Source organism: Anser cygnoides, chromosome 8, assembly GCF_040182565.1.
Source record: "Anser cygnoides isolate HZ-2024a breed goose chromosome 8, Taihu_goose_T2T_genome, whole genome shotgun sequence".
In the NCBI taxonomy this organism is placed as follows: domain Eukaryota; kingdom Metazoa; phylum Chordata; class Aves; order Anseriformes; family Anatidae; genus Anser; species Anser cygnoides.
In genome coordinates this window covers 9,781,989-9,805,458 of record NC_089880.1, presented here as the reverse complement: position 1 = coordinate 9,805,458, position 23,470 = coordinate 9,781,989, and the positions used below count along the sequence as shown (strand labels likewise).

Below are 23,470 nucleotides of genomic sequence, written 5' to 3'. Positions count from 1 at the left end.
TCACATTACAATGATCTACAGGATCTCTTGCTGGAGCCCTGCCACAGCCTGGCCGGGTTCCCGGAGGAGCTCGAGCCCTGCAGAGGCAGCAGCACCAACGCCACGGCTCCCCCTCTGCCCGTCAGGCCCCGCATTCCTCCTCCCGAGGCTCATTCAAAGCAGGCATCCCTTTCTGGGGCCGCACCCCGTGCTGCGTGTTCGACGGCGCGCGGTGCTGGTGTTCCTTTCACAACAATAATTACTCCACACGGCGCTTGTCAGTTCCTGCGCTCCGCGGTAATCAAAACCTCCACTTTGAGCACACGGGGCGTGTTCCCGTCTGCTCCCGCTCCGCTCCGCGTGGGCACGGCGCTCAGTCACGGCTCTGTCTTGCAGCCAAGTCATGACAGATGGGTGGGCTGCGGCGAAACTCGGCACTGACTCACCAAATCCCTGCAGGGGCTCAGGGGAATTTCACTCGCCCTCCCGCCACCCAAAACGATGTCCTGGCTGCTGCCCCCTGCGTGCTGTCCCATCGCCGAGGATGTGGGGTTGTCCCCTGCTTGGTCCCGGCACCGTGTGAGCGGGGCTGGGGCACCGGGGGCTCACCCACCCATCCACCCATCCATCCATCCACCCATCTGCAGGGGGTGGGAAGGCACGGCTGGTGATTCATCCCCACTAAAGCAGCGTGAGCAATCCTCACCTGGGCCTTTCTTGCACGGGTGCCAGCCCCAGGAAAACCGGGCATCCTTTTCTGAACGTGGCACGGGGAGCCCAGGTGGGCGCAGGGCTGACACGGAGCCAGGGAGGTGCCGAGTGCCCCCACGGCTCACGCCCAACACTGCGGCTGTCTGGCTACAGGTGCCTGCGTCTAATTAGGCACTGCAGCACCACGGTCGTTTTAATTAAGCAAAGCCAACTGCTTTTGCTGGACGCGCTGCTGTTGAAACTCCCAGGCAATTCTCCGTTTCATCTCCCACACCTTTCAGTCCCTTCCTTCGCTCTGCAAGCAGGCGGTGGGAGGAAGAAGCCCTCCCCCGGGTGCTGAAGCAGCGCCGCGGGGACACGAGGGTCCTGGGCAGCCCCGGGGGCTGGGCACTGCAGGGTGCCGGACCCCCTCCCACCAAGGGCAGTCCTCAGCCTGCAGCGTCAGGCACGGGGGATTTCTGGGCGCAGGGGGGCTGCCAGGAGCCCAGCCCACATCTTCACCTGACAGCAAGCAGGAGCGAGGAGCATGAAATACCGAGTGCGATTCCCTCCTCTCTTACAGCTGATGAGGAAATAAATTGCCAAAGCGGCAGCTTTAAGGACTCGGGTAGTCCATTTCCATTATGGGCTAAGCAATTCTATCCCAAGCCATACATCTTATTTAACATATGCTCTTCCACGGCACGCCGAGGCCGCTCCGTCAGGATGCGGAGGGCTGCAGGGGGCTGCTCCGTGCCCTGGGGGCTGCCAGGCCCCCCTGGCTGTGCCACGCAGCCTCCTGCTGCAGCCTCCCCGCCTCCAGGGCTGCTGTGAGGACTTCTCAGGTGCCTCCTGAGAGCCTGGGCCATGTCCCCATCCCTGCTCCCAGCCCCGAGCCCTCCCCAAAACCCCGGAGCTGCCCCAAAGCCCCTGCAACAGCAGTGGGAACACCGATCTGCCAGCTCCTGGGGGCACCAGCGGGACCACGAGCAGCTCCATCGAGGAAGCGAGAGAAACAGCAATGCATGCACAGAACACATGCTTAAAAGGAAACCATCAGGGCTGCTTAATCTGTGAGTCCAACCCTGCTTAACTTTTTTAAATGACTCCCATAAAGGCAGCCGTTTCGAGCACACGCGCAATATTGTGTAGATTCAAATCTCATTAGCTGCGTTCGTGTTAATTAGATTCATTGTGTGTTTGATGCTCAGCTCTTCCTTCAAGCTTTATCTTGGAGCATGTGTTCATAATTAACCCAAATTTAGTGTGTAGTTAAGGCCACTTCTGCGGGAAGGGCTCGGTTCCTGCTGTCCCCGAGGGCAGGCTCCTGCGTTTGTCACCCGGAGCTCCGTAGGGGAGCAGGGAAGTGGCCGAGGGGGCTCGTGCTCGGCAGCAGGCAGCCAAACCCAGCCCAAAAGCTTCACGTGGTGCTGTCTGGGTAAAACTTCGGGAGAAAAAGGCAACACGTCCCTACAAAGCTCCCCATTTTCCCTGCTGGAGCAGGGTGTTTCCCCCTTTGCACTGCCACAGACGCAGCTGCAGGCGTGCGAACGAACCTCAGGTGGGCTCGTTGGGCAAAGGGGCTATAAGGGATGCACAGCCAGCACAGCCCTGGGAATAGCAGCCCCAAATTTCTCTTGGTGTTACTGGTGAGGACGTGTCTGGCTTACAGGTGTGTGCAAACCAGGGCAGAGGACGCAGCGCGGTGAGGATGGCGTCCGCGGGTGTCCCAGCAGTGCAGCTGGCACAGGCAGAAGGCGAGCCGGGTGACATTTGGAGGTGGCTTTCTCCTGAACGCTGCCTGCTTTGGTTTGATGGAGCGGGTCTGCGGATGGCGTCGAGTGGTGAAACATCCTGTTAGAGTCAGTTTAGATTTCTGCTGTCTGAATGCAATGAGTCTCATTGTACCTCGGCAAATCTCTGTCTCATTTTTTTCCCCCCAAGTCTTCTTTTGGAGGAAAAAATGTAAAAAATGCAAGCCCAAGTTGATTCCTTTCCAATTTGACAAATTTTGATTGATTCAAAATGACTTTTTGAAGCAGGAGGAGGGAAAGGCAATAAAACCTGCTGGAAGCAGCCTCTCCCAGGACCGTCCTGCCTGGTGCTGTGCACCAGCTAGTTCACCACGGATCACTTTGTTGGAGATTTCCTGGTGCTGGGGGCGCAGTGCAGGGGCACAGCACCCACCCCGGGGCTGCTCGGGTGCTGCACCACCCAGCTGGCTCCCCTGCTTCCCAGGTTTTATATTTTCTCCTTTCTGATGGATCGCTGGGCGATTTCTCTGCTCTGGAACAGGATGCACAAAGCTTGAAAAATGGCGCTGAGAGCCATTTCTTGTGCCAGAATAACTCAATTTTATTGTAATGCTCTGCTTTGCGCTGCGCTGCCTGGAAGCTGCTGTGGGATGCGAACCTCTTGGTGGGGGATATGAGAGGATAAAACCCACGGCGAGCTTTGGGGGCTGGCAGGCTGTGGGGCTGGGAAGGGCAGCATGTCGCTGCTGAACCTTCCCCGTGATGTGCTGGGCACCGCATAGGGACACTGCTGCTTGCAGGGGTCCTGCTGATGGCAATTCCTCGCCTGGCCTGCTTTTCTGCCCCCTAACTTATTTTTCATCGACGTTCAGCAGCGCTATATTTCTTAAAACCGAAATGTCGTGCAACGCTTGAGTCAAGTGTCTCGCAGAAACCTGGGAGGCTAAATATAGTTAATTTGCACAGTAACCTTCGCCAGCCAAGCCAATGAGCAGGAGCAATCAAGCCACAGCCGTGGCTGTGCACGACAGGGGAGCCCAGGGGCTGGGGCTTCGGTCTGTTAAGGCGGCCACGGAGGGGAGAGAGGGCAGAGGAGCTGGGGGGGACAGGGACAGCCCCCAGCGCTGGTACTGGGAGGCTCCGGACAGTTTTGGGAGGCTGCAAGCCTTCCCTGCAAGAGGTGGGGTGACACTGAGGGAAGGTGATGCCCTTCTCGCTGCCACAGCTGGAGGCTGCCCTGCCTCAGGCCGCTCACTGCGGCTCTTCCCTCCCCTCTAATAGGATTTGGGAGCTTAGCCACCTTTGTGCAATAAGGCCAGCTCACCCCCGAGCCTTTCAGGCATGGCTGCTTGGCTGCCTAAGAGCCTGTAAAGCTGCTAATGAAAAATAGTTCTTCCTGGAGCCCTGCGCCCTGGGGAGGGATGGCCACCCGTGGGCACGGCCACCGCTGCGGCACAAGCAGGGCACGGGGCTGGGGCCACTCTGGCTGGGAGCAAAGGAGGCGTGAGCATGCAGATGTCTCTGGCTGTCCTGCACCCAGGGCCTGGCATCGATCCCGACCTCTTCACAGACACCCATGGAGAAATTCATGTTTTATTCACTCCTCTTGGAGTGCCTTCACAATGTGTGCTCACCCCTAGCTCCGTAGGTTCCTCCTCCTCTCCCTCGGCTCAGCCTGGTGGTTCCCCAAGCCCTCTGTACCTAGCCCCTGTGCTGCAGGCATCCGACTTCTTCCCTGCAAGTGCTGCTGCTCCCAGAGAACGGTCTTTTAAAAAAAAATCATAAAAAAATGAAGCATGCAATTATTACCGTAAGGGCTGCGGCACGTTCCCCACGTACTGACATGTAACATATGGCACGAGGTTGCCTCCCTCTAAATAATTCAGGCAGTTCATCGCCACCGTGATTTTCTGCGCCCTCCCGGGGCAGTGACAATTCACCACCTCCCTTCCCGTGCCTGCTCCCAGGGAGCTGGGCAGGAATACCAAATGGTTTTGGGGCTCAGCTTTGCCCATCACACCAGCTGTCTCCAGCCCTGCTAATTGCGCAGGGAGCAGCTGGGTGGTTTGTCTTCTCCTGATGCTTTTTGGGGCCCTTCCCTGTCCTGTCCAGGCAGGGAGGCAAGTGAATAGGCAGGGAGAGCAGGCAGGGTTCCTCTGTGTGTGTGAGGGTGCTGCGAGGACACACATCCCACAGGTGAGACCGTTCACCCGAGAGAAGAATTTATTAGTCCCGGAACGGAAAATTCCTTCAAGGAAAAAGTATTCATTGAGATGCAAATTCACCATCCTCTCTGCGGAAAATGAGCTCATTTTCCCTGCACAAAGCACCGGTAACTTATTTGTAAGAGCACCGCTCAACAGCAATATCTCCAGCTCCCCAGGAAAATTAGTGCCCATTAGCGGGGAGCGGCGTGTGGGAGCAGGGAGCAGCATCCCGGGCTTGCCTATCCTTGGGATGAATGGGCAGAGAATTAACGCGATCTAACTTCTCTAATTCGCCCATTTTGCTGGGGAACTTTAGATGGGTTTTTAATATAGAGGTCTGGGCTGCAGCATGTGAATTGGGAGCCTCTTGGGGCATTCACCAACATTTGGCTTTAATGGAAAAACGGTACCAGGGTGATGCACTAAGCCTCGTGGTAGGGGAGGAGGGGTGGCTCTGCTATACACTGCTTGGTTGTAACTGAGATCTGATTATCCCATGAATTCTGTGATAACGGAATATACCGATAGCGACTTATGTAAGGTACTGCTGACAAAAAGCTCCCTTAAAAAAGCACCGCTCAGGCTGCGAGCTAAGTGCTCGGGTGTTGGGAAAGGCCAGATTTGTGGTTCTCGTGCCACTTTAATTCTGCTCCGTGTGCACTGAGATGAGAGAAAAGCCCCAGGAGGAGGAAGTAAGTGATCGTTTAACTAAACACTGCATCGTAATGTAAATGGGGGCAGAACGAAGGTCAACCTGACTTCCATAAAACCGGCGTTTCCTAATTTCTGAAGCTTGAGCTTGAGACCTTTTAGCGGAGACTTTGGCAAGATTTCCCAGCCCTTTTGTTTTAGGTCTTCCAAAAGAAAAGAAAAAAATAAGGGAAAGGAGGGAAGGTGGGAAGAGCCTTTTGGTGGCACTGCCACCCCATGCTGGCACAAGCAGTGGCACGCAGGGCACCCGGTGCTGGTGGGCACAGTCAGCTCCTTTGGTGAGAGCCCTTGATTGACTCATCTGGGGTTTGGGGTTAATAAACCTCAGGTGACGGATCCACCACATCAGCCACAAGTTCTTGTTCCCCAAATTGTTCCTCTGCAGCCCTGGGCTGGAATCATTTGTCTCCTGAGGCGCAGTGGAAGGCCATCAGTTGTGGTTTAAGGGGCTCGGAGACGCCCGGTCCCAGGGCTGTGCCACCTCCCTGCCTGTGCCACGTTGCTGGAGCCCTTCCTTGAGCCTTCCTCCCTCCTGGAGCTGCCCCTCTTCCTCACCGACTGAGGAAGTGACCCGCGGCTGTGGCTGGGCACCTGCGTGGCTCTGCAGTCCTGCCTGCTGCTGGCAGCGATGCTTCGCGCCGAGGGAGCTGCCCGTGCATTATTAGCCATGTCCCATATGGCATCCTCCATTATTTTGCTCAGACCCACTGATTTAAAAATGTTTCTCTCTATCGAATATTGGCTACCGGTCCTCGCACCAGGTAAAAATGAAGCGGGAAGTATTCCTGCCAGCAGAGGAGTGGGAGGAGTAATTAGCAATAAAAAGCGAAATTCACCAACGGCTAGAATGGGAAAACAGACAGCAATCAATGTGAAACGCAGGAAATTGATCTGGGAAGAAAAAGCAGTGAGCTGAAAAAAAATAATCTCTGGTCTGAGGGAGCGAGAAAGCAGCAAAGAGGAATTTTCAGGCTTGGTGCTCTGAAGAAAGAGAGGAAGGGGGAGCTGGGGCTGGTGGCCCAGAGCTGTGCTGACACGGAAAGGCGGCGGCTAGTTTGGCTTTCTTACAGAGTGAGGCCAGGCGGGTGCTCAGGTACAAAGTGCTTCGGGTGCCTCCTCCCTGCCCTGAGCATCTCTGCCAGCTCAGAGATGACAAAAAAGCCCAAAAAGACAAAAAAGCATTTTTTTTTTCCCTCCTCCTGATGGAGGGAAGGAGAGCTTGCTGTGATTTGTCTCCGCGGTCTGCTCGTCTGCGAGGGAAGCGCTAAGAAACTGCTGTGTTTTCACCAAATGCTCCCACCCCGCCTCCCTCTCCCGGTGCTGTAAGAATATATCGCTCGACTCGAATGGTTTGCGTCCTTCTGACGGCAGCGGCGGTGCTTGGAAGCCTGCCCAGGAGCCCGACTTCCCCTGGTATCAGTAGGAGGCATGGTGCTGTGATGGCACGGAGGAGAGGGCACAGCAGGGAGGTGCCCGGCCAGTGGCGCTGGGAATGGCAGCAGGAGCTGGCCACCGGCCCCTCACCCATTTTTCTAATGTAACCAAGGTCCCAGCATCTCGGGGTCTTTCTGTTCCACGTCTGAGGCTCCTGGTGGAGCAGGAGCAGGGTGCGTGACCAGCAGCCACCTCCTCGGACAGCTTCAGACAGGGACGTCACCCCCCGGCGCCTGCGGAGACAGGCAGCCGCTTGCAGGCACGGAGCAATGTCTCAGAGGAAGCATTGCTCTCCAGAGGACCACTTCTTCAGCAGCAGCTGTGAAATCCAGTCATTTTTTTTCCCTTCCGTTTAAGGAGGTACCGATAAAAAGCTGGCACAGCACCACGCTGCGTCCCATCTTTCAGTTTAGAGGAAAGCAGGAATTGCACCATTTTTCTAGGGAAGCCACCATCCAAATGTCCAGGAAACACAAAAGTGTTTCCCTTGAAAACAACAGCTTTCATCGCTATTAGCTGGGGGAAAAGCACAAGGCTCGCTGCGGAGGGTTTCCCAGCCGCCTGGGAGTGCCAGCCCAGGCTGGGTGCCCAGGGGCCCGGTGTCACCCCCCGTCCCCTGCCCGGGCACCCAGCCCTGGCCCCTGCCCACCCTCCAGAGCAGCCCGGACAGCCTGGTAATTGGCAGCTAATTGAATCCTCTCATAATTACCTTTTCCCTGGTAAGCTTCCACCCTGGAAGGCTGTGCGGTTTGGGGCTGAGAGCAGCATCTGAAATTATCGGTGCTAATTCCCTATGGCTCTGTTTATTAGGCCAGAGGACTTCCCCAGAGTAATCAAACCCAGACAGAAATCGCATTAAGCCCACAGAACAAACACGGGTGTTTGCAGCACAAAGCCCTTCCTGTCTCATTAAGACCAATTAGGTTGTCTTGAGCAAACTTTTCCCCCTTCTTTCTGCTCCGCCTGGGCCACCGAGCCCGTCCTCCTCCTAAGCAAGTGCAACAGCAGATCTGAAGGTGAAAAATGCCAGCACATCACCCAAACTGCTTCCAGCAGGCCAAACAAAGCTGGCTGCAGAGGTAAAGACATCAGGGCACGCAGGATGTGTCCCCGTGCCCTCTCCTGCCCACCAAGGACCACGTGTGAGGTCCCCTCCCTGGTGCCAGGGCTCCCCAGCAGTGCCCCTGTGGGTGCAGAGAGCAGAGTCCTATTTCCACCAAATTTAAATATGGAAGGGTTCCTGTAGGGCTCTCCAAATTGTCCCAGGTTCATCTGGAAGAGGAGGTTCTCGTTCCCAAAGGAGAGCAGCCCGGCACAGGAGCGCACACGCCAGGCAGCTCGCAGCTCCTGCTGCTTGGTATCCCCCCCGCCACAGAGAGAACAGATTTGTAAATGTTTGCGAGCCAGGAAATCACTCAGAGAGGATGTTTTGGGGAAAGGATGATGTTTATTCAACTGGGAGGCTGCTTGTGTATTGCTTGGGGGTGGAAAGGCAGAGGGAGGGGAACTGCCCCCGCCTGATCTGGGAGCCACGGGAGAATCTGCTCGGATTTCTGCTGGAAGGCAAATAACACGGAGAACCTCCAGAGATTGTTTGGCTTCTCAGAAATCCTAACGCGCGAGGACTAGAAAATAAACTGCAGTTTTAGAGAAACCCCAGAGCCTCTCCTTTCCTCTCCTCCTGGCACCCGGCAGAGGTGGCTGTGTGGGTGCTGCCGGGTGCCCATGGGGGCAGCGCCAGACACCAGGTGGATGCCAAAAACCACCGGTTGTGGGGGATATTTCAACATTTGGGATTGAGCAGAGGATTTAGAGGCTGGCTCTGCCCTGGCACTTCAGGAAGCCAGGTGGGATGTTCCCCCTGGGACGGGGGAGAGGCAGGGGAAATGCTCGGGGTGGGCTCCGTCACCCCTGGGCTCTGCACCTGCAGGGAGCCCCGCTGGGGGCTGCGAGGGGTGTCTGCAAATGCTCAGAGCCACCGACTGAAAAATGGAGTGTTTGCAATAATTATTTTCAGTAGCTGACCAGCTTTACGGATGGGTGAATAATATTCGTCGGATAAATTATTCATGATTTATTTTCACTGATCAGCAAATCAATTAGCTTCAATTATTCCTCCAGCTCCGGCAGGATAAACGGGCAGATTTATGGCACAGACGATGAACTAACACGTGTTTCCGAACAGGGACCCTTGAAATCCTTTCTCCTTGTTCCAAATTGGCTCAACTGAACCAAGACTTTGATTCACGGTCAGACTCTCCAAGCTCCTTCCTTGTGCAGAGGGGAAGCAGAAGGAGAGAAAGTGATGGAAAAATGGGAGGAACGGGAACAGAGAGGGGTGACGGGGTGGGAAATGGAAAGAAGAGGGCAAGAAGTGACCAGGTGTGTGTGGGGCCAGCGTGGTGACGCACGGAGCTCTCTGGCTAAAAGCTCCCCGGGTACGGCCTGTTGGGAGGCTGCATTTCTGCAAATTAACCTCTACTGATATAATTCACCCTGCAAGCACTCTCATGCCGAAATTGAGGAGTGTTGACAATATTAAGCCGCACAGTAAATGCAAGTAAGAGTTATTAAACTAACAGATAGATTAGCATAAGGGCTGGCTTTGCCTCGCTGGAGTAGCAACCTCGGAGGCTGTGTAAGAGCGGCATAATTCAGCACGAGTGTGCTAAGTGACCGGCAGCGCGCGGAGAGGTCTCTAAATTGCCCTGCTTCGCAAGCCTGCGCATCCCGGCTCTCGGTGCTCGGCAGTGAGGCCTCTCTGCCATACCTCGCCCGGCCACAGGTCCCTCTGAGCAACCTACAGCATTGCTCGTTAACATAGCCGGGAATTAAGGCCGTGGCTGGCCTGCGTAGATAAAGCAGGTCCAGACGTGGGAGGGCAGCGGCTGCGTGTGCCAGGCACGGCTCCTCTTCCTGCAGCGATGTGGGAACGGGCGCGGGAGCAGCAAGGCACTCCAGGGGAAAAGCATCACTGGCAGTTTGACTGATCTGGTTAGCGGATTAAGATCGTATTCCCATAAACACTCTTGCTGCCTTAAGCTGCTTGCGCTCAGCTGCCCGAGAAGGGTCCCCTGCTCCCGGCGGCCCCATCCATCCACGTAGGACCTGGCCCTTCGGAGCAGCTTCGAGGCACAAAGGGCAGGCTCTGCGGGCAGCACAGCCCTTGCCTCGTGGCTCTGGGAGCACGCTGCTGCTGAGGGAGGCCGGAGGTGTGCTGGGGAGGCCGGGTGGGAAGGATGCTCTCCACGGCCGTGTGGCCGCCACGCTGCCCCGTCCCTGCGGGCAGTGCCGGTCTCAGCCCTTGTGGCAGGACAGAAAGGCGCCGCGTGCTTTGCTTTGGTTTGTGACTCTGTGAAGCAACTGCAAACGCAGCTGAGAATGTTGTCTTCACACTCGGAGGCCAGAACGCTCCCCGGGAATCTCACGAAGTGGGCAAGCTGTTTGGTAAAGTGACGGGAAGACACTGAAAAGGAGAAATTCAGTGCAAAATGTCAGGGGGTGTCACTGCCCCTGCGTGCCTTGCTGTCGTTTGGCCATGTGTAATTAATGAGCGCTAATGAGCAGCAGCAGGTCTGTGGGGGGGAACGAGCCCCCTGTGGTGCACAGGTGCCTTCCCCCGGCCGGGGAGGCACCGGGTGGGACACCCACAGTGTCAGTGGCTTGGGGGGGGGGCTGGAAAAGTGACAATAAGACAGGGTATGGGGCTGCCTGTGCTCCCCGGGGGATGGAGCAGCACCTCTGCTACGGGTGGGATGCGTTGGGGGGGGAGAAGGCTGGGCAGCCCCCTCCCCATTTACCAGCAGAGCAGCTGAGCTGCTCCAGCTCAGGCTGGAGAAGGGCTGAGGACGGCTCTGGGGCTGGGCAGGCTCTAGGACGGACGTGGGACGGGCCCCCCGCTTGTGGGGCCGCTCGCAGCTGCCGGGAACAGGGACGGGGATCCCCAGCCTCGGGCTGCTCCCCACCTCCTGGGGATGGCGATCCCGGGGATGGGGACGAAAGCCCCGAGGTCTAGGACCAGCCCCAACGCCGGGGCCGGGATCCCGCAGACCGCGCTTCCCACCCCCGGGGCTGGGGATGCTCGAGCCAGGAGGGGCCGGGGCTGGGGCAGCGGGCTCGGGGGCGGGTCCCACGGCCGGGGGGGGGCCGTCTCCTCCCGGCGAGGGGGGGGCGGTGGGGGCAGCCCCCCCCCTCCTTCCCCAGCGCCCCTCCCCGCCGCCCGCCCCCAGCGCGCCTCCCGCGGCCGGCGGAGCGCGGCGCGGTGCGGGGCCGGCGGGGCTGAGCGGCGGGCGGCCGGGGGGGCTCCGCGGCCCCCGGGAGGGCTGGGGGCAGCCGCCCGCCCCCCCTGCGCCGCAGCCGGCACCCGGATTTCCACGGCGCCGACCGCGGCATCCGGAGCGGGCCCCGCAGGTAAGGCACCGAGCGGGTGGCTCCGGCTCCGGCACGGCTCGGCTCCGGGCATCCCCGCTTGCTTTAGAGACCGGCGGCAGGTGGGAGGAAGAGGAGAAGCCTCTGTTGCTTTCGGAGCTAACTTGGGTCTGGGGTGCGCGCCGTGGGAGCTGGGGGTCCCCCAGGGTGTGCCCAGAGCATCCTGCTGCTGCTCGGGGCGCTGGGCGCTCCGTCCCGCTGGGGAGGGTGCTCTGCGGTTAGGCCTCGGCTGGAGGATGTGGGGGCTGTGCCCCATCTCTGTCCTCTCCAGGGAACCTCAACTTCCCCCAGCCCTCCTCACGGTGGGGACCGGGGTGGGGGCTGTGCTCACGGGGAAGGATGCTCGAGAGGGTGCTCTCCGCGCTGGGAGCCCTTCCCTTTCACAGCCACAGAAAGCGGTGTGGGAGAAGCAGCACAGCCTGGGGGTCACTGCCCCGTGCCCCCCTGGGGTGCTGGGTGCGGTGTGAGTGCCACCTTCCCCTCTCCCAAACCTTCCCCTCTCCCAAACCTTCCCCCAGCGCGGATGCAGGCGGTGCTCGGGGTCCTGTTGCTGCTTTTCCTGGGTGAATTCCCCCGGGAGCTCTCCTGCGGTGGGCAGATCCCCGCCTGCAGCCCCTGCCCCTTCTCCCGGCGCGGTGGCAGACCGGCCCCATCCGTGGGGCAGCCGGGCTGTGCAGCTGAGCCGTGGCTTGGCGTGGGCGTGGGGTGTGGATCCGCAGCGCTGCCGGAGCCCCTGCGGAAGTTGTGCTCAGCCCTGCGTGTCCCCTGGGCAGCGGGGTCGGGTGGTCCCCACCTGGAGGAATTTGGGGGACGGAGTCCTGGTGCCGGGCATGCCGCTGGCACGCTCATCGCAGGGCGGCTGGCACAAAGGGGGTGTCCCTTGGGGGGGTTCGCCAGGAATCTGGGTGCCTCTTTAGCTGTGTGCAGTGGCGTAAGGGCAGAGAGGAGCCAGAACGCCTTCTAGATTATGGTGGGAAGGGGAAGGGATGTATTCAGGATTAGCTGGAATTCCTGAGTTCGCTGTAGTGTCCCCAGGGCCATGGAGATGCTGTCTTATGGCCACGCAGTGCAAAATCTGGGTAGCACCATTCAGTGTTGTATCTGGCTAAGGGTGGACCCCCAGATGATCCTGGGAACCGTCAGGTGGTCCTGAGCCCACCGTAGTGCCCAGACCCACCCTGTCTGCCCAAGGCTCTTGGTCCCAGGGTCCTGCACAGCTCCTCGGTCTCCCAGCACTGACGCTGTGCCGGGCGGCGAGGGGAGGGATGCTCATCCATCCCTCTACCCCGCAGCCACCCTGCACGGGAGGCAGGTGCAGAGGGTGCCTGTGCTCGTCTGCAGGAACGGAGGTGGATGCAGGGGTCTCATCTCTGCATACAAAATCCTCCCCCCCAGAAATCCCCTTCTCCCAAGTATCCGTGATGTCGGATGAAACAAGCTCGGATCCTGCAGTTTTAGGGCTCTCTACAGGTTTTGCAGCAACTAACGGTAGACCAGGCTGAATATAAAACGGGTTTTTCTCTCCTTCCCAGTGCAAAGCTTTTGCCGTCAGAATGAAAACAGATGTTGGGCTGCCTGTTTCAGCCAGTTTTGCAGAAAATCGCCTCTGGTTAAGACACTGGCAGTACTAAGATTTCAAGCACCATCCTGTTTACCTCTGTGCCTTCAGAGCACAACCGTCCTTAACCTGCCCTGCGTGTGGCACAGCTGGGGTTCGCCCGAGAGGCGCCCGAGGAGCTCTGCAAAGGGAACCCAGGGGAGCCTGGCCCCGGCTCCCTGCAGCTGGAGCAGGCGGTGGGGTGTCCCCAGGAGTGCTGGGGACAACCTCACGCCCACCTGGGGGGCAGCACGGCTTGCTGAGTTACTCAGCGCGCAGACCTCGGGAGACAAGGCTTTCCTGTCCCCGTTCTGCTTTAACGAAGTGACAGATTGCTGCCGCTGCCTTGCTACGTGCCGCCTGAGAGCAGAGCCACTGCGGTGGAGCTCAGCATCCCCTGCTCGCTGCTAACCCCCTGAGGGTGGCTGGACGGGGCAGGTCCTGTGCCGGGTCTGTAGGGGCACGGGGCTGAGCAGCAGCGCGGCCGTGCCGAATTGGAGCTGGCTGGGGCGCTCGCTCTGCCTTCCCGAGGTTGCTTTGACAAGTAGCTTGGTGTGTAAACGGGGATTTCTTCAAAACTTCTGGGAGGAGCAGCTGGCAACCGAGGAGCTATGTGGCAAAAATGTGTGCGTGTGTGTGTGTGTGTTCCAGTCTAAACGGGAAAGGGAAAACATCCAGAGTTACGGAACTAATGCAAATCGAGTTGGCTTTCATCTCTCCCTGCAGCATCCTCTATGGAAGACATTTGCATTTCCCCAAAGTCAGTTCTTCCCTACCTGTCCCTCCAGCAAACCCGGAGCCATGGAGCAGGGGAATGCCTCGCAAGATCTGGGGCATCTCCCCGGACCTGGAGAGAGGTGAACCCAAATCCCCGGGGAAGGGGAGCCCTTAGCCCAGGGCAGCAAGGCTGGGCAGGCAGGGGATGGTACTGGGGGCATGGGTGGGGGCAGCAGGGGCTCTGTGCCCACCCCAGCACACGTTTGGGGTGCCGTCGGGTGCAGGATGGCCTGGCATCTCCCCAGTCTGACGTGCTGGAACCCCTCTGGCCCCCCCTGACACCCCTGGGGCCGGGAGCGCTTTGCACATCCAGATTTGCAGGGAAGCCTCCATCCGGCTCGGCAGAGCCAGGAGCGAAGCAGGATTTCGTGAGCACTCCAGCAGCAGCTATTAGCTATGCTAAAAGGATTACCAGCTCTGCAGGACTCATCAAGTGTTTAAAACACAACTCGAGCATCAAAGGCGGCTCTTACGGGCTCACATTTTCACATCAAGTAACTCCGAAAATTCCTATCCAACTTAATTAAAACATCCTCTAGGCTCGTTAAAAGCAGAAAAACAAAGGCTTTTTTTTTGCTTTCCTTAAGCACAAAGCTATTTTTTAATTGAGGAGTTTACAGAAAAGTATGCAGGCTTCTTTGTAAAAGAACCACCTTTGTTAAAGCCTCCTATCCCCAGACTGCTGTGTCTGATTAATCTCAGGCTTTCCAAAAAGGAAATAAATATGTTTTTTTTTCTTTTTTTTTTCCTGGCTAGGGACCACAGAAGAAAGATGAAAAAGTGAGAAGAGCTTTGTAGAGAAAGTTAGATAAGAGGGTGGGGGAGTGTCAAAAGCAGACCTATAATAGGAAACAAGCCACTGAAGTGCTGGGGGAAGTACCTTTCACGCAGCGTGCCACGTACATGCAGACCCCTTCCCAAGTGAGCGCGGTGGAGCATCCGACCCTCCTGGATGCTTCTTTTGGCACCTGGGCAGCCTGGCATCATCCCCACCGCGTCCCCTGGGCCACCACTCACTGCTCCTGCTGTGCCCAGTCTCGCTGATGTTGGGTCTGCCCACGCTCCGGCACGCGTCCTCCTTGGCGCTCGCCCTCCTCTCCCCGCCCTGGGTCTTTTTTTCAGGTGCCCTGGGGAGCCTTAAAGCACACCGAGAGGTTTCCAGGAGCTGGCTGGTGATACTGGGGCTATGGGCACGTCCAACACAACGTGCAAGCCTCAGTAAATGCTGTTGTGATAGCTGCGGGGGCCTCGGATGTTTTAGCATTTTATCCCATGATGTTAATTTTTGATGGGTTTGATCAATAATGAATTAGCATCCAAAAAAAAAAAAAAAAAGGATTGAGAGGATTAGATAGCTCTTCTCCTTCCTCTTGTTTGTGGGTCAGTTTGATTTCTTCCTCTTCAGCGTCCCGTGTAGCCAGAGGGTGCCTGGAAGGGCAGCGCTGACAAATGCCACCGGGAGCAGAGCCGCTTGGGCTGCGTCTCGCTGAGAATGCCTGCAGCACGCTTCACCTCTGTCCTTCCCACCTGGGCATTTCTTTTTTTGTGGCAGACAGCAGGTCTCGAGCAGAAAACGTCCTGCCCCTGGGGACCCCCTGAGCTGTCCCTGGGGCCACGGAAAGCTGCGGCCGTGCGGGGCTGGCTTCGCTGCTCTCTGCTAGCGAGGGGCAGTGCCTGGTGCCCTTGTGCTCAGAGCACGCTCGGGATGTGGAATGCAGGAATTAGGAGTAGGCAGGGATTTTACATCAAGTATTTATAGCACCTTCCTCTCTTTGTGTCTAGACATAGCTATAAATGAGGGAGAGGGCTATTACCTAGGAATAAAACTGCTGAAACCAGCCCCGGAGAGCTTGTTGCTGTATTTCTAAGGAGCTGGGAGATTCCTTATGATGAATGTAACCATACCGAGGGCTGTAAACTCGCCGCAGCCGGGTACTGTGTCAGGGGACGCACTTACAATGTCCCTGCCGCTCGCAGCACGGACCGAGCATTAACCACGGTCTCTCCCCAGCCCTTGGCTACTCCTGGGGCCGCTGCTCGCTCACTGCTCTCGGGCCCGATCCGGCTGGCTCCATCAGCTGCAGCGGCACAATAAAACAGCCCAGCGATTGCCGACGTGTCGTTTGTCATCGTGGGGTGGAGGAGAGGAGAGGCAGCGAGCAGAGCCCTGACCGTGCAGCTGGCTGGGAACCCGTGCCTGCACTCCCACGCCGTCCCTGCCCTCTGTGCTGGGGGAACACCTGGAGCCAAACGCAGCACCCCCAGTCCCCATCCCACACCTGAGCTGAGAGATTTCATGCTCAATGAATAGTGGGGGAGAGGCTGGGAGACTTTTCTGGTTGCAAATTCCCCTCTCTGATCCCTGCTCCCACCACATCCAGCACGGTGAGGTCCTGGTCTGTGCCTAAGGCTTTGCGGCGCTCTCAGAACACCAGCGCAGGTAATAAAGGAGAGGACGGACTCCCTGGTGAGATGCCATGAAGCAACCTGCTGATGTGCTCCTGCCAGCGGCCCCAGCGGGAGCACGAAGGCAGCTCGTCCTCTCTCAGCTCAGGCGCCTGTCCCGTGGGATCTGAGCGGTGTGGCAGGGGCCGTCCCTGAGCCCTGGGCTGTGCTGCGGGGTGAGCAAGGGAGGGAAAGGCTCAGAGCTGGGAGCTGGAGCTGTGGCCGGGTAGTGCCCCCTGCTCTCAACACCCCACGTTAGCTGCTGGCTGCCTTCCCCGGCTCCATTGCACTGCTCAGTGTCTCTCTTCCTGCAGTCCTCGGAGCCACTTCCAAACCAGAAGCTGTTTTTCTGAGCACCGACCTCTCAAATCCCAGGGATTTGGGGTTCATCCTCTCCTCCCTGTGCGTAGCTCCTGCATAGAGACAACACCAGGGTTTGAGGCCCCTCAGGCAGGACCGCAGACCTCTGGACCTTGAAGCAGGGCTTTCATCGTGCCGTGGACGCCCCTTGGGATGTGTGAATTACCCTTCCAAAATTCTGCCTCCATCAGCATGGGACCAGCTGGGGCTGGGACGGAGGGCTCCCAGACATCCCTTCCTGGAGCTGCAAACATCTCAGTTTGCCTCTCGTCATAAAAACCAAGCAGACCAGGCATGGAAGCACAAAGGAACAAGGAAAGGAGTGTCAAAAACCTGCGTGCAAACCGCCAGCCTCCGTGGTGAAGTGAGCACGGCGCGGCTTAAGTGGTTCGATGGCACACGGCTAGTGCCCCGGTGACCCTGTGATCGGTTTGTTACTGAAATCCAGGAGGATAACTGCCTGGTGAGATAAAACCAGTGCTCGTCCACTCAGGTACACGCTGCAGAAAAATTACAAGGTGTGCAGCTGGTGATTGAGAGACAAACGGGGGAAATAAAAGGAGCAAAGGAGCATCTGAAGGCGGCTAACTGCCCCTACTTGATTTTAAGGGCATGTCTGTTTTTCCTCAAAATGCACTAATTCCCCAAAATGCACTAATAAATTATTCCTGGCTCTTTTAAGGGATAATGACCTGATTGCTATCGGCTGGTTGGGGCCAGGCAAGAGCTCGCCTGCCTCTGTGGTGCAGCACCTATCGAAGGAAGCACGCCCTCACCCGCTTGCCTTCCCTCTGTGTGTTTTGGGGCCGGCAGGGCCAAACCCCAGATCCCTGAGGCTGTCTGTGCTGGAGCTTCCCCCGCTCCTCTGTGCTGGCAGGGCTTCTCCCCACATGGAGGAGAAATGGGCCTCGTAAGTACCCAGGATCTATTAAAAGCTGCTCTCGTCTGCCTCCACGAAGAACGCCGTTGGGAATACAGCGACGCCTCTTGGATGTGAGTAAATATTGGCCTTGAAGGAACTCGCTGATAATGGGAGATAAGTTATCAACAGCTGCTTAACCTAATATTACTGCCGTACAAGATAACGCGGAGCTTTTGCAAGAGGTTAATAACTGGATGGGGAATCCATCACCACGTACAAAGCCACCTGACAAAACGCGGCCTTAATTCTTCCCCTGGAGCTTTACTGGAGCTGAAGCAGCACGTAACGAGGAAATGTGCTCATGGGTCAGGCTGAGGGTGATGCTGTGGGGTGTGAGCGCGTTCCCCTGTGGTTTTAGTTGCCCCAGAGCAGAGGGGCCAGCACGGCATCGTCGTCTGCAGGGCTCTCCTTGCTCCTAATGAGGCTTGTCCCCTGTGCCGGGGTATGGTGGACAATCCACCAAGTCCTTGGTGGAGGCTCCTGGCAGGAGCTGGGTTGGCTTTTCCGTGCTCCTGGCTGCTAGCCCCTGCTTTATCCAGCAGACCACATTGCTGCTCGGCAAAGCTGGCTGCAGATGCTGGGATGGCAGCTGCAGTCCTATTGATCCCCATGGGGATGATGAGCCCAAATGAAGCCCCTTGGGAAATCAGCACGGAACATAAAAATCTGGCTGCAAGGCAGAGGCCCGGACTGTGACGGCTCTGCAGATATAAACCTGCGTGAGAGCCCAGCTCTGCGGGCCGTCCGCAGAGAGCCACCTCTGGGCTCAGCGCTGCTGCTGGGGATGCACATGGACATCTCCATGAGCCCATCTCACCTTTCCCTCCCCACAGCCAAAGCATCTGGAAGCAGATCCAGATCCTGTACCTATGGAGGGGAGAAGCTCTCAGTTCCCCTGGTTCTTCTTCAGGCCAGCCCTATTAAACTGTTTGTAACATTACGTGCTTAGACAGGCGCAGCTCTGGGGTCCTGTTAGTCCCTCCAGTTCAGAAGCTGACTATCCTTAATATGGCTTTATATAGCCTTTTTTTTTTTTTTTTAATTTTTCATTTATACGTGGCTGCTTCCCCTGAACCTTTCCCCCAACTCTATTTGTGAGCCATGCAGTGGGCAAGCATCCCCTCTCCCTCGCCGCGCAGCAGGCAGAGCAAGGCAGCGAGCAAACCGCCGGCTCCTGGCGTCTGTACCAGTTACAGACCCTCAGCCTGCCCTGCCCTGCCCTGGGACGGCTTTTTGCCTCCCTGCGGGCTGGTTTCTGCAGCAGCAGCAGCAGCGGCAGGTGATTTAGGTGAGCTTTTCCGAACCCCCCTCCTGTCGTTGCCCTTTATTTGCATCATGAGCTTAAATGGAGACTGATAGGAACTTCGTTATTAAAGATTTTGAGCTCCCCAGCAAGGAGCCCCTTCCTCCCCGGCCCCGCTTTGCCGTCACAGCGATACAATCGCTGCCTTGTTCAATCCCAGAGGGAAGGCGATGAAGCCCTTGTTCATTAATGAGAAATCAATCTTGTGTTTTCTTTGGGTTCTCCTTTGGTTTCTTAGCTGTTCTCAACTTTGCCACATAAGTCATGGCATGTAATCACCAGCAAGGTTTTCGCCTGCCCTGGTGCTGAGCGTGCTGGTTTCTGGCACCCATCCTGCCTTGTGGCCGAGGCCCTGGTGGTCCCGTCCCCGTGGACGTGCTGTGCGAGGTGGTGATGTGAGTGAATGCCCCGTGTGAGCAGGCCGGGCAGAAAGCCTTGCTGCCCTGTGCAGACCGTGCCTCGGATGCACGGGGGGAGAGGAGTGTTGCTTTGAGCTCGTCCTCACACGCAAGTAAGTTTGTAGTTTGAAAACTGTGCGGCAGTTGATTTCTTTGGCAAAGGCGAAATAAAACAATACGGGGAAAAAATAGCGGAGGAAAATGCAGCAGCCTCCATCCATCAAACGAGGAGATGTTGAAAGAAAGGGGAGAAGTGGCACCCTTCATCTGGATTCTGGTTTTACAAACCTGAGGTCACTGAGCTCAGGTAGCACGGGCCCTGTTTTGGGGACTCGTTGCTCCACATCAGCCTTCCAGCTGCCCCGTGTCAGCTCAGCACCAAACCGGAGCTGACCAAACCTCCTCAGTTCGAAAAGCTGCTGGAAAATTGGGTTTGCAAGTGAGTGGATGTGACTTTACGAGGCACCTGCCTTCCTCGGTACCGTTAGATCGTTCGAGATCAAAAATCAGAACAGGGGTATTTGGGCCTGAAATCCGGGTTTTGGCCAGAAAGAGCTGTAAGAAGGGGGCTGCATTTGTCTGTGAGGGAGGAGGGAGGCTGCGTCGTCCCCGTGCTCCAAGGGGGCTTCTTCCCAGTGCCCCCCGACCTGGGGCAGGTTGCTGGGTGGCTGAGGTGAGGAATTACTGCTGAAATACCGGAGGGGCCGGGTGAAAGCTGCCCAGTTGGCTGTTACGTGGGGTTAGGCTGATGCTTTTGTGTAATATTTCACCTGTGCTTTTGTAACGGCGTGTACCCGTGCTAAATCCCCCTGGTGCCTTCTGGTGGTCTTTTTGCATCGTTCTGTCGTGTTTAATGCAAGGTGCCTGCCAGCTGTCGGGCTTCGTGGGCTTGTCCTGGGAAACGTATAGGTAAATCAAAAAGAGGGGGGCCCGTAAGGGGCCAGCGTGTGGCACAGGGTGTTATTTATAGGCTTCTCCGTGGCGCTCATCACCATGGCAGCTACGAAGGTCGGTGCTGGCGGCTGTGGAGAAATGCCACGGATGTTTTTAAGGAAGCACGTGTGAGGGGGGACGTGGGGCTGGCGGGATGCGCATGGGGATGGGGCAGTGGGATTTAGGGAGCCCTGTGCCTGGGTGATGCCAGCTGGTGGGGACGCTGCGGGTGACACCAGTGCCCTCTCTGCTCGGGGCTGGCCCGAAGCCTCGTCCTTCTGGTTTCCAGCCTGAATCTCTTCCAGCTCCTCCTCGTTTGTTCTCGTGACAGCGCTGCCCTTCGCCTCACGCAGCTCCGCTCCCTCGCCCACGTTAACGCCCGGCTGCGCTGTGCAGCGCTGCCCCCAGCCCCTGTCTTTTCAACTAAAACTACCCGATTTCCCAGCTGGATCCCTATTCCTCCACGTACCCAGCCCTTTCTCTTCGGTCTCCATCTCCTTGCTTGTGTCAGGTGTTTTTTCCCCTCAGGGTGCCCCATCCCAGCCTGAAGACCCGGTACTTTCAGGCCAGTCCTTTAAGGGTCCCTTTTCCTGTGAGAACAGCTTTCTACCACCCGGCTCTTCCATCTCCCATGGGGAGCTGCACCCCTTTGCTCCCTGGCTCCCCTTGGTGATGGACCTCTCCTTTTCACGATACAAGCACCGTATCCCCACGACGTTTGCAAGGCTGTGCTTTCTTAATAAAAGCAAAGTGCCTATGCCAAAGGCATCCGGTTAAAGACTTGCAATAAATACACACTGGGAATTTTATTTATTTTTTTTGGAGTAAAAGGGAAGTCACAGGCTGTGCCGGAGCTTACACAACTGCTCCACTAACATTTACTGCCTGCTGCTGGTCCCCCAGACTCGGTGGGTCCTGCTCTCAGCACTTAGCCCACGTGGCTGAGGAGCGCTAGCAGCTGGTGCAGGGCTGCTTCTGGCTCCTACAACTCCATTCAAGAGCTCTTCTTGCGCAGCAAATACGTAGGCTCCCTTTTTGCTCCGAGACTTATATGCTTATTAAGCTTTCTGCTGCAGAAAAAAGATTGCCTGGCGATTCAGCCTGCTGGCTGGGTCATGAATCCATGTATATGTTATGAATGGCAGCCGCGTGCATGTGCCCTAGGCTTTAGCCAATCATACCAGGCAGTAATACACATCGGGATGAAAATAAATCTTAGTACCAACTGCCCTATGTGAAGCAAGTGCTTATTTTACATAAAAACTAATTTTAGGACGTCGGGACTGTAGCCGATCCACTTTATCTCCCCGTACTTAGCATAACGACGTATAGCTTTGCATATAGATATAAATGTGTTTGTATACAAGCTCTTTTTATGATTTTTTTTGAACGTAAGCGTCCCAGTTACCCTCTCAGTCAGCAGTCACTCTGCTCCCCAGCGATCCTTTTCTCCCCTGCATAGGTACAGTCGTGCCAGCGCGGGCTCCCAGCCCTGCGATATTAACATATTAATATTAATAACGCCATTATAATTGAGGCTGTTTCTTTGGGCAGCAGTCAAGAGGCGCCGAAGCGTGGCTTTAATGCTGGTTTCCAGCAGAGCTGGGGCCAGCACGAGCTGGGGGCTGTGATGGGACACAGGGCAGCATGCCCCAGGGGTGCTGGGGGGAGCGAGCACAGCGGTGCTGAGCTGCTCCGGCAGACCCGCAGCCTCCAAACGCGCTGTGACAGGGGATTAAACTGCTTGCACGCCCTCTGATGCCCACCGGCAGAGTTCGGGGAAGGCCAGAGATTTCTAGGGAATGCTCTGAGGGATTTAGGTTGTGCTCAGGTTTTAAAGTGCTCTGGGAAAAGTAGCAGAGCGCCTTGCTTTTCAGAAAAAAGAAATAAATTGCTTTTCAGCATTTTGCTTTGCTGCCTCTTCCCTGTTGCTGAGTGTCTGAGCCAATTTATGCAGCTATATTAACTTTCAGTTCACCTTTAAGCGGGGTTTCCTTCCCCTGCATGCTTTTTTTCCCTATTCCTTGCCTCATGTCAGTGAAACCTGCAGAGCCTCCCTGCTCTGCACAGCTCCAGGTGCCACCGGGGCAGGACTTCCAGCTGCATGCGATGGAGGCGCTGCTTGTGGCCACGCAGTCCTGGATGAGGCTTGCAGCGGTGGCAGGCTTATTTAGTCCTGGTTTAGCTTGGAACCCGAGCCTTGTCTCTGCCGTGCTTTGCAGATGCATTTTGCAGGGGCCGGGTACAGAGCTGGTGCCCCCGGTTGTGTTCGCAGCCGAAGGGCAGCAGGCTCCCGGCTGGCTGCGGCGCGGCTCTGGCTTGTGCTGGAAGCCAGCGGGAAGCGTCTGGCGCTCGTGGCTGCAGAACAAGGCTCTAAACGAGAGCCAAGCAAATCTTACAGGTTCTGGAGCCAGCAAGCGAAGCAAAAGGCACGGGCTTGGATCGCTTCTTAAAATACTGCTGTGATCATGAAGCCACACGTGAATAATCCATCTCGGGAGACCCAAACGCTTGGGGCTGGCTCCAGCGGTGTGTGTGAGGTGGTAACGTGCTGCGAAATGCCTTGAAGAAGCACGTTTCCACGTGCAGATCCCGGAATGAGGGATGCGTCTGGGTGAGGTCTGCCCTGGCCAGGTGGCACGGCGCGGAGATCGCACGACTGCTGCTTGGTCAGGGGATGGTGCTTCCTGGCAGCACTGCGGGCCGCACACCTCGACCCACTGAGACGTTCTCGAATTATAAATCAGCTGCCTGCCACAGACAAACACCCTCCTACTTCCAGCCTCAGCCAGCCCCATGGCTGCAGGGGTTGGCACCGCCTGTGAGGGCGCAGGAAAGGTTGGCTCCTGCAGAGCCCCCAAATCAGACCCCGTCTGCATGAAGTTTCCTCGGCATGTACGTTCTGCGATGGACCTGGGAGCATGTTTTATCCGAGTTCCCTCGTCTTTTGTCTTCAATTTAAAAAGTTAGGATCTCCTGTAATTGCCTCTGCGCTTGCGGAGATCTGGGAATGGTAAGAAAGCCCCCGGTGGCTCATTGAGCGCCTTGTAAGTGTTCTGCCTGTAAGCAAAGATCGCCGCCTTACATTATAAAGATATTTAGGTCCGATTCTGTGCTGGGGTGGTAATTTTACGAGGGATTTTCATACCTTTTGGATGCAATAGGCAACGGATCATTACCTTTTTTTACACTTAATTGCTTTTATCATCCCGAATTATTCTGCGTTTAATGATAATAAAGCACTTCTGTTGGGGAGGCCAGGCGCCACATATGGTCTGCCTCAGGCTGCTGCAGCACAACTCCTGGGTATGTTCTGTGGTCCCGTGGGGATGGCAGAGCCTCGGGGAGCAGCAGCTCACCCAGCACAGCCCACGGCCGAGGGTGCTGGGGAGGAACCGGCCACGTTTGGCAGCGGCTTGTGCCCGCAGAGCTGGGCTCAGCTGGGTTTTTGGGGCAGCCTGCCTCGCTGCAGCCCATGGTTGGACACTCGTTCCAATTTTTCTGGAGTCAGCTGGATTGCCTGGGATGTAGG

General features: G+C 57.0%; 1 protein-coding gene across 3 annotated transcripts in view; it reads left to right on the top strand.

Annotated features, from left to right (window-relative positions):
* LOC106041627 (transmembrane protein 121) overlaps positions 1 to 23,470 on the top strand; it is a 51,690-nt gene that overhangs the window by 18,065 nt on the left and 10,155 nt on the right. Inside the window, exon 1 of one of the 3 annotated variants that reach the window (XM_048080237.2) lies at positions 11,006 to 11,185. The exons of 1 other annotated variant lie outside the window; for it this stretch is intronic. The gene's annotated coding sequence lies outside the window, so the exon portion shown is untranslated. Of the gene's footprint in view, positions 1 to 11,005; positions 11,186 to 16,978; positions 17,376 to 23,470 lie in introns of those variants that run through there. One more of the 3 variants, XM_013190196.3, reaches the window with a different exon arrangement.